This window comes from Varroa destructor, unplaced genomic scaffold, assembly GCF_002443255.2.
Source record: "Varroa destructor unplaced genomic scaffold, Vdes_3.0 BEIS01000002.1, whole genome shotgun sequence".
In the NCBI taxonomy this organism is placed as follows: Eukaryota; Metazoa; Arthropoda; class Arachnida; order Mesostigmata; family Varroidae; genus Varroa; species Varroa destructor.
In genome coordinates this window covers 51,876,644-51,885,863 of record NW_019211455.1, presented here as the reverse complement: position 1 = coordinate 51,885,863, position 9,220 = coordinate 51,876,644, and the positions used below count along the sequence as shown (strand labels likewise).

Sequence of the window (9,220 nt, the reverse complement as noted above, 5' to 3'; positions counted from 1 at the left end):
AACAGAGCCGTGAAAGAGGTGACTGCGCATGACTTTTGTGTCCGCTAAACTGGAAAACTTTTGTTTTTCACCTTCCTGTTATTGAGAAGCAGCGACTGAACGTTGTCCATGTTAGTTCTGTGCAGCCTGAAAAGCTAAAAACTTAAATATTCCTTAGACTTTCTTTGTATTATACTTAAAAATCGTCACTTCAGGAATCGACAACTGATTCTGAAAGCTTCGAACATACTCGTCGTTCGAGTTCAAAGTTACTTTAACGAGATTTTCTTTTCACACAGCGTAAACCAGAAAGAAGCCTACTTGTTTTTGTTATTATTGTAATACAATGGAGTAGAACATGACTTGTTATACAAAAAAGAATTCTCGGTCTGATACGTACTACATAACAGTTGTAGCTCCCTCAAGAACACCTACACCAGAGACTAGTGACGGCTCTCAGAAAACGGGAATTTCCCAATGTAGCTTCAATAATGTGAGTTTCAGCAGCAGTCCCCATCTGTATTGGTTCGAGCAACATTGCTATTGTTTACAAGGACTGAAAATGAATTTACTTAGAGGCACCCTTTTTCCCCTTCTCCGTTACGGGTTTTCCCTGCGATGCCGAGAAAGTCAGCAGTCGCCCGGCGGCATCGTTGCCAGAATCCAGAAACATAACCCGTAACACTTGGGCCGCCGGTTTCGCCCAGCTGCTTCATCTCTCTTTCTGGCTCTCTTCGACGCACTCACAAACACACACCCACACACGCACACACACACATGCACACACATATACACAAATACAAACATAGGTACACATGTAAGAATACACACACACACACACGCACAAACACACATACATATACACACGCACACACAGTTTTTTGCTCTAAAACGAACTTTTTTTTTCTCTGGATCGTTAGCTTTGGCCATTCTTCTGCACGGTGCAAGCCCTTATCATTCTATCTTTTTAAGCTAACGAAGCGAAGGAGGGTTGCACTCAGGTCTATTTTTCTTAAACCGGGTGGCCCGTGCGCCAACGCCGTTATAGCTTCTTACATAGACAAGGTAGCAGTGCGCAGACGAGGCCCCGGCCAGTGCCGGCACACGGTGTGAACACGACGCCATCGTACCCGACGTGAACGGTGCACTGTGATTATTAGCAGAGAGACCTAGTTGCGCCGTCGGCCCATATCGGCAGCCCCCTCGTCACCCCGTTGGGTGTTTCTCCGTGAAAAAAAAACCGGGTCAGTAAGTTTCTTCGTGTTGTCTCTCTTCGTTCGTCTAAATAGCTTACCCATACACTTTATCAATATTGATGGCAACAGGCCTATGTCGATTGTTATTATATGCGTCCTACTCAAAGTCAATCGATGTTAATTTCGATGTTTTTGGAGAATCTTTTCAACGACTCTTGAGAATGTGTTAAATCTAGTTGGCTGGATCTATTCTTCGGGATTTGCGAACTCACTATTTTAGATTACAGTAGCCATAGTTAACCAGAGAAAACATTTGCATGAAATGTGAAATATAGTAATTATTTTATTTTCATACTTATTGCTGTTGTTATTATTATAGTTTGTCTATATTTGTTAGCTAGAATTTTTCTCATCGTGTCTGATTGTAATTATTTGCAATCATTGTTGTCAAAACAGCGGTAGTGATATTGATAATAAGCTTGGCACTCAGTAATTGCTACTTGGGATACGATGCATCGGTTTTTCAATATATTTGTTCAATGACACACATTTTGATTAATCTTTATGTACTGATATTCATGTTCAGGACTACATGTACAACGACCAGGATGTACATATATATATATATATATATATCTCTGGTTAAAATAAATACTCGATAATTCAAACTTATATATATATATATATTATATATATATATAAGTTTGAATTATCGAGTATTTATTTTATTTAAGCCAAAAACTCCATATATACGTACATCCATCACAACATCCGCAATACATCATAGTTTATATAGCACATATATATATATACATATATATATATATATATATATATATATATATGTGGGACAAAATTAGGCTTACTGTTGAAGCAATGTATCGCTCGGCTCGAAATTCAGCGTTTATCTAATTAGGAATTTATTTCTTCGATGATGAAGACTCAAGTCCTAAACCTACTTTTGCCCAACATGATCTTTATATTTAATGTTCAGTTGCCTGTATTTGTCCTGAAATTTCATAGAGCTAACATGTTGCTCTAAATAATAATCGGGTTGGTTTAATGTTCGCCGGAGCTTCAAATCAGATCTTGAATAGGTCTTCATTTGTTCGGTCATCAACTATCATCAGTCACAGAATGTGGTACATATACATACGCCATTCTTATATGAACATATTCCCATACACAATCGTACTTCCTTCTATCAGTAGAAATACTTTACAGAATAAATAAGTTTTTGAGTACATATATATATATATATATATATATATATATATAAGATTGAATTATCGAGTATTTATTTTATGTAAGCCAAAAACTCCATATATACGTACATCCATCACAACATCCGCAATACATCATAGTCTAACACAGCGTCTTTCTGGGAAACACCTGTTTGTTGCAATAGTGAAACTTGCAAAAAAAAAACAAATATATAAATAACTTGTATAGTCGTCCACTTCAAAAACAGAACATACGAGCTGTTACGATCAGTGGATCAATGACACCCTCGATAGCATTGGACGCTATTAGCAGCTGCATACACGTACGACTGATATACACCAAAAAAACTGTTATCAAAACATTAAATCTTTATGTGCGCCTAGTTTCTGGCCGCTCTTACTGGTCTAATCTCGACCTTGCGTGCGCAGTTTTATCGACTGCAATTCTAACGTGGCCAGTAATGGACATTGATGCGATAACATTATAAGCTACATCATATTGTTCGCATATAATCGGTTATAGGTGATCACGTATGTTGCACTTCTATATAATACTTGAAATCGGATTCATCATTTTGCTATATATATATATTAATAAACATAAATGTCACCCGTATTATGATCGCTCATTGCCCTTGTTCACTCCTTTACGTCTAAGTTACTCAATTTTAGCTTTGAATGTTCCAGGGTAGATAGTTTCGAAGTGTAACGGAGGAAGGATAAATGAAATTTTATATGTTCTGTAACCTTTACCCCTACATATCGACATGCTATATTTATAGAATACTGAATATATTACACAAAAATACATATCTTATTTTGGTGTACCTTCTTTCTTACAATTTTATGACTATTATTTTCACTAGCAACTGCTGCGGCAGGGACAACAACACCATCAAAATCTCCGATAGTTCTACACAACTAGTGAAGCGGACTAAAAAATTACCGCGCCAAGGTAACACTTGGTTGAGCCTTAATTCCTAACATTAGGCGCTGGCAACAGTAGTAGCTTGTATCGCCAGAATCGTGCACTCCCAGCCTCCCACGTGCTGAAAAGGTGTCAAAGTGGTCACCACAAGCAGCTGTAGCTTTAAAAATGCGAACGCGGCAACGTCATCGAAAGTACACCACGCACACGATAGGTACGCCACAAAATTCTACCGCTCAACCCGTACGAATTTTGGAGACGCGACCAACAAACACGTGCGTCATAGCAACGCCAACGGTTGCCGCTGCTGCACCAGGAGGAGGCCGACGCAGAGACTTAAGATCACGGGCAAAGGAGAGCGGGCGCTGACGATCCCTGTTCATGTTGCTGATGACCACTGCGCATATAACGATAGTTGTAGTTGTTGTTGCTAAAAAAATGATAATCCGCTTAAACTTTTTTCGCTTGTATAGGTTACGTAGCGTTGGCGGCCGTATGTATTTTTATTAGCGGAAGGGTCATAGTAGCTTCTATTATAAAAAAAAAAAAAAAAAAAAGCTGTAGGTAGGCGCAAGCGTTCGGCAAACGCTTCAAAAAACGCCACTTCGTGGAGATGAATGATACTACAAACGATAGTCAGATCGCTCCCTCTGGATCATCATCATCATCATCATGGCGATAGCTAAAGACAGACTTGTTTGTCGTCTAGCGAAATGTATCGGCATTGACCGACATTTAGCGCAGGCAGAAGCATTTACTGTTGCTATTGCTGCGGTTGTTGTTATTAGTCCCGCTTACGCAACGCGGGGCAAACTGCTCCATCGCGGCTTGTCTCGTACCTATTGCGTTCGTCTTACTTTCGTTGCGGTTGCGGATACTTTTGTCGAGCAAAGGTGCAGTAATTTTTGCCCTCCGTTTACTCCACCGGTGTTCGACGATAAAGCCTTATTCACCATCCGCGTTCGGCTCGACCAGTAATCAGCACCGGTTAGGTTACTAACTGTTACTATTTTTTGTGCTTTCTGAACTTGACTTCCAGCTTGCATTGGCGCGTAATATGCGCGGGGTGTTAATTCAGCACGATCAGTCCGTTGCGTTCGGCTACCAATTGTGACAACATGTGATTTGCCCGTTCGTTCGCCCCGATGATGCTATTGTCGCTATTGATCTTGTTGCTTATTCTATCACGTTATATCAGCGAGATCTAGTTAAAAAGAGCTTTAAAAAACAGGCGCTCTTATGTCTTGTAAAGAGTTGAGCTTTCAGGTATCGTCTGTGCGCTTTGGGGCTAAGTGGCTAGCTCATAGAAATTTTTCCTAACGGACTACTTTTTCCGACAGCTTTGAGATATATTATTGAAGAATCTCTGGTTTTATTCATTTTGGCGATGGTATGAATCGTCAGTAATAACGCGTAGGTCTCCAAATTAACCAAAAGGAAGTCCGGGAAGTGAGCATTCTTCAATTGGTTTACTAGATTTTAGAGACTTGTTTATTAATAAGTCTTTGTCGGTGTTGTCAGAGAACCTCACTATGATTCGATGTATGACAATCATTTGAAGATAAGGATTTTCTCTGAACGAGTAGACACTGGGACTTTTTGACGCGTTATTAGGTTGTCGTACAGACAAAGCGCTGCTTTGGAATAGCGGCAGTTTGAGTCTATATTCTATCTTGGCGACCGATTTTTTAGGAATAAATGTCCTCAACTCATTTCTACGATAACAAATGTATTTAAGGAGACGTGGCGTGTGCCGGTTTAAGACCACAAAGGTGTATCCGAACTATCGTTCGTCCATATAGACCCCAGAACACGTACCTGACATCAGCCAAAAATTAAGCAAAATCAGCATCGAAATTATCTTGAAAAAAAAACAGATCGAACACGTACGGAACAATGTATTAATTAATATATTGTTAACAATAAACAATAGATTGATCTGGTAAGCGTCAACTATTTCAGATAGCACTCAATTTTCATCTGACCAAGCGCTTCCCTTATTTCACTGATTCATTGTAAACACTGAAGTCTCATTAAGAAACCGACTACCGATACAGCAAGAACTCGTATCTATCTAGCAATCAATAAGTCTGAAAAGATCCAGTTAAACGAAGATTGACATATAATTGCAACATGCTATGTAACCTGAAATTTAAGAGAACTAAGTACTATTTCAGGTACGTCCTGGCTAACGTCTGCTTCCAAGGATAGACGTAACATCGAATTCCCACTAGATCAGTCAACTCGCAATATCACAGTTATATGTTATTATCGCGTAATCGTCGAAGGCTTCTCGCTTCTATTAAAATGTTTATTACCAAACTTAGTGCCGGTATGGCGCCAGACTGAATATACGTGGTCTAAATTGGCCGAGGCACTCATTTACTACACCATTTCATTTACGCATTCTGCATGGAGGGCCGAATATGCCCTTTGTTATATTATTATATTCTTCGAATATGTTCTTAGCTTTTTGTTTGTCTGTCACCTTTGAAAAACGATCTGCTTCATGATACTGTGCTCATTATTCAATATCATCATTGGGTAAATTACAGGTAGTGGTATTACATTGAGAGCTATTGGAAGAAATGACTACAGCTATATGGCGAAGACCCGTGGGTAAACTAGATGACTTAGGAAATACAATCGGTAAGTTGCGGGGAAAAAAAAACTACCTTTAGGATTCGAGTAAATAAAATATTTTTGTGAAAATGTTTTTGAGATTGGAAATATAGGGGAGATTCATTACACTTGTATTGATTTGAACGGGTAGTTCGCGTGGATCGGACGACTCATTGTAAATAAAAGCGAGCTTTCCCTTAGGCAGCGGAAAACGTTGTAAATATTGACGAGCAAAAAAATCGTACGTTATAGTTTCGTGAGTTGTTTTCGTTTTTTCTGATGTGTGGCACCCTTTTCTACTCAATGCACTGTAAGAAATTGTAATTTTCGTTTGGAGAAAGTTACGGTCGAAAGTTAGCGGATGTGAGATCTTCAGTCTGGTTCACGACGTTGCTTTGCAACTTATTTGCACGCCAAGTTACTGTTTTCATGCGGCATTTTGCCGGAAGGCAGAATGGGCTTGCTGACCAATTTGATTCAACTGGGCCTGGCTTAGGCTAATGTTGGCCATTATCAAGGATCTGTGTTCGCGGTCCATTTCAAGTCATATAATACAAACTTAATCTGATTGATTCTATCCATCAATCAAATAGAAAATTGCGTTACCTTGAAGCTACCAAATCGGCACTCAATCTATACAAACTGTACAATTTGTGTAGATTTTAGTTTGCATAGAAATTAGGTCTTCGTTTTGGCGAAGACCGAAATTCATTAATTACGCAATACGTGCACACATTGATATGATACTTGATATGTTATTACTACAATGGGATGGTCTCATTTATGCCAATAGGGGTTGGAAGGTAAGAAAAATTTTAGGGTTTAGCGAATGCACACATCTGAAAGCTGCCTACGCAGACTACGAGTAAAACTGCTAACCAATTTGATGCTCAACTGTAGAAGTCAAATGCAGAAAGCGTGTCTTTTGGCACTCGACTGCCGGAAAAACACCAGCCCATTTCCAGGCCCGTCCAGGCGACAAAGCACAACAGGAGAATGCTTTACGGTCTCCTCAGCAGTAATCTGAACGGTAACTAATACTCCCGGCGCACAGTGGCACCTGTTATAGATGCACACCGGCCGAAGTGACGGTATAGCAACAATAATGTTGTATGTATAACATGTGATTACTTAAAAGACGAAGGGTAACCTGTGAAACTGTTGCCGCAGGCAAACGTTTTGAGGTTTTGTTCTCAGCGGCCTAGTTCGTAACATCCTAGCTGCTTCATGCTTTGGTGTGCATGAGGAAGATGCTTCATGCGGCGACCGTGGCGCTAACAGCAACACCCGGCAACACAGGTGGTCCCCGATAATCTTATAAGAAACGTGTTTTGTCTGTCGGGAATAATGCTTCATCCGTTAATACTAGGTAATATTACAAGAAAATGCTGTATAGGCCAAATTAAGTCATGACAGTATAAACCTACAACTAAATTTATTTCCGCCTATATAGATAGCGTTTGGTAGTGAATATAAATTAAGCTCAAATTCTCATATCTCGATTTTACAGGTATAGTGCAGATTCCGGGCAGAGTCCGAGTAAAACAAGACGGTATAAATACGCTAATAAAAATTCATGAATAAACGGTAAAAAACGCCAGGTTTACATTCAGGAAAAGTCCCGTCTTGCTCCCCTCATTAATTTTAAGTCAGTCAAGGTAACTTGTCAGTAACTACTGATCCTAATCAAAAGGATACGCAGTTTAGAGACACTTTTTTCAGTAATTTCATTTCATGAGTCGGTCTTACGAAGCTGTGAGTAGTCAAATACTCAAGCAGTTGCTGGATAATTCGTGATTAACGCTTGATATTATCATTGTCAATGTGTTGTTGGCGTAGTGAGAATGCGCCTTCAGGTACGCTCGATACGTTATTGGGACTGTTCAGCACGCACGTTATATTTTTATGATCAGAGTATCATGGATTTTTAAAAATTTGTAAATTATAAAAATTTGAGCATAGATATTTCTTGATTTGTTATGCCCCTGTCGGAGTTTCTTCGACATTTTGGGTATGAAACTTACTATAAACATCTTTAGCTTTCAGTCCACATCGTACATTTTCTAGGTTAGCAATTTCAACATCAATATAATTATTGATAGAAAAAGGTTGATCATAAAGTGAAGAATATTTTTCACCTTATCATATCTCGGAACAATCATATTTTATCCGACAAAAATTGATATCATGATTCCGAGCAAAAATGAACGTCCCATCAATAAATGTTTGCAACCACTCACTCGATGCGGTTGATGGCGTTGCTATATTTTCTGTTACTGTTGATGCACGATCGTAAACACAGCAAAGAAACTAAGGTAACCCAACATAATTGAGTGATTATCCAAGATTTTAAGCTCGGTATTTAGAATAAACCATGGGAACTAACAATCAGTGAAATCAGCTAACCAAAGCAAAAATTTAATATAGTAAATGGAACATCCGCTAGCTCGTGAAAAAGGCAAAGCTTTTGACTACGTCTAATGAAAAAACAGACACCCCTAGCAATGATCCTTTTATATTCGATGCGACTAAAAAGGACATAAAAATGGGTCGAAGGAGGCAAATGGAAAAGGAAAACCAAACAGAAGGAAGAAGACAATGAAACCAGCCGACGACTGTTTGCTTTGTTCGCTCACTAGCGCTGACGTTGTCTTGCGCATGGAAGCATTCGCTTGAGCCTCGGAAGCAATGCCCAAATGTCGGCATCGGCAACCTAAATATACTCGACCATATATGTCTTGAGCGTCTGCCTCGCGCGCGTCAATGTCGATCGCACTACCAAAGGTATGCAGAACGCGTGGAAGACAAGGTGTGAATCAATGCTGGTTATTCAACTTTTCGGCATATTTCTCCACCTATGATGACGATAAAGATGACGATGACGAGTGATTTTTATAGGGGCGTTGGGAATGAGGAGAGGGCATTTCATGTTGAACTTGATGAAACACCGGCAAAGTAAGTGACCGGCTATCCTATGTGTCGAGTATAAACTTCTGCCTTTGTATTCTAGTTTACTTCGCCTATATTTTTTCTCCAGTAGAGAACCTGCTGTCTTATAGCTATTTGTTGTTGTTAACATGTTACTACGATAAAGGTCACATTTGAGCTTGTGGTGGGCTACTAATATTTTGATGGACATGGTTTGGCCTCTTACTACTCGTTCTAAAAATAATTGCTTTCCGGCTGCGGAAATTTTACACTACACAGTAGCGAAAAGTAAGGTTTAGCAGGGTTTGCCCGTTCCTTATTCCTTGCTTTTCGTTTCCATATAT

At 39.4% G+C, this 9,220-nt stretch overlaps 1 long non-coding RNA gene across 1 annotated transcript; it reads left to right on the top strand.

Moving 5' to 3' along the window:
* Positions 1-3,259: 3,259 nt before the first annotated feature.
* On the top strand, positions 3,260-8,784 carry LOC111245557 (uncharacterized). The gene is made up of 5 exons (XR_015322149.1): positions 3,260-4,313; positions 5,882-5,975; positions 6,849-6,978; positions 7,119-7,317; positions 7,459-8,784. It is a non-coding gene; the product is annotated as an uncharacterized LOC111245557 (long non-coding RNA).
* The last annotated feature ends 436 nt before the right edge of the window (positions 8,785-9,220 follow it).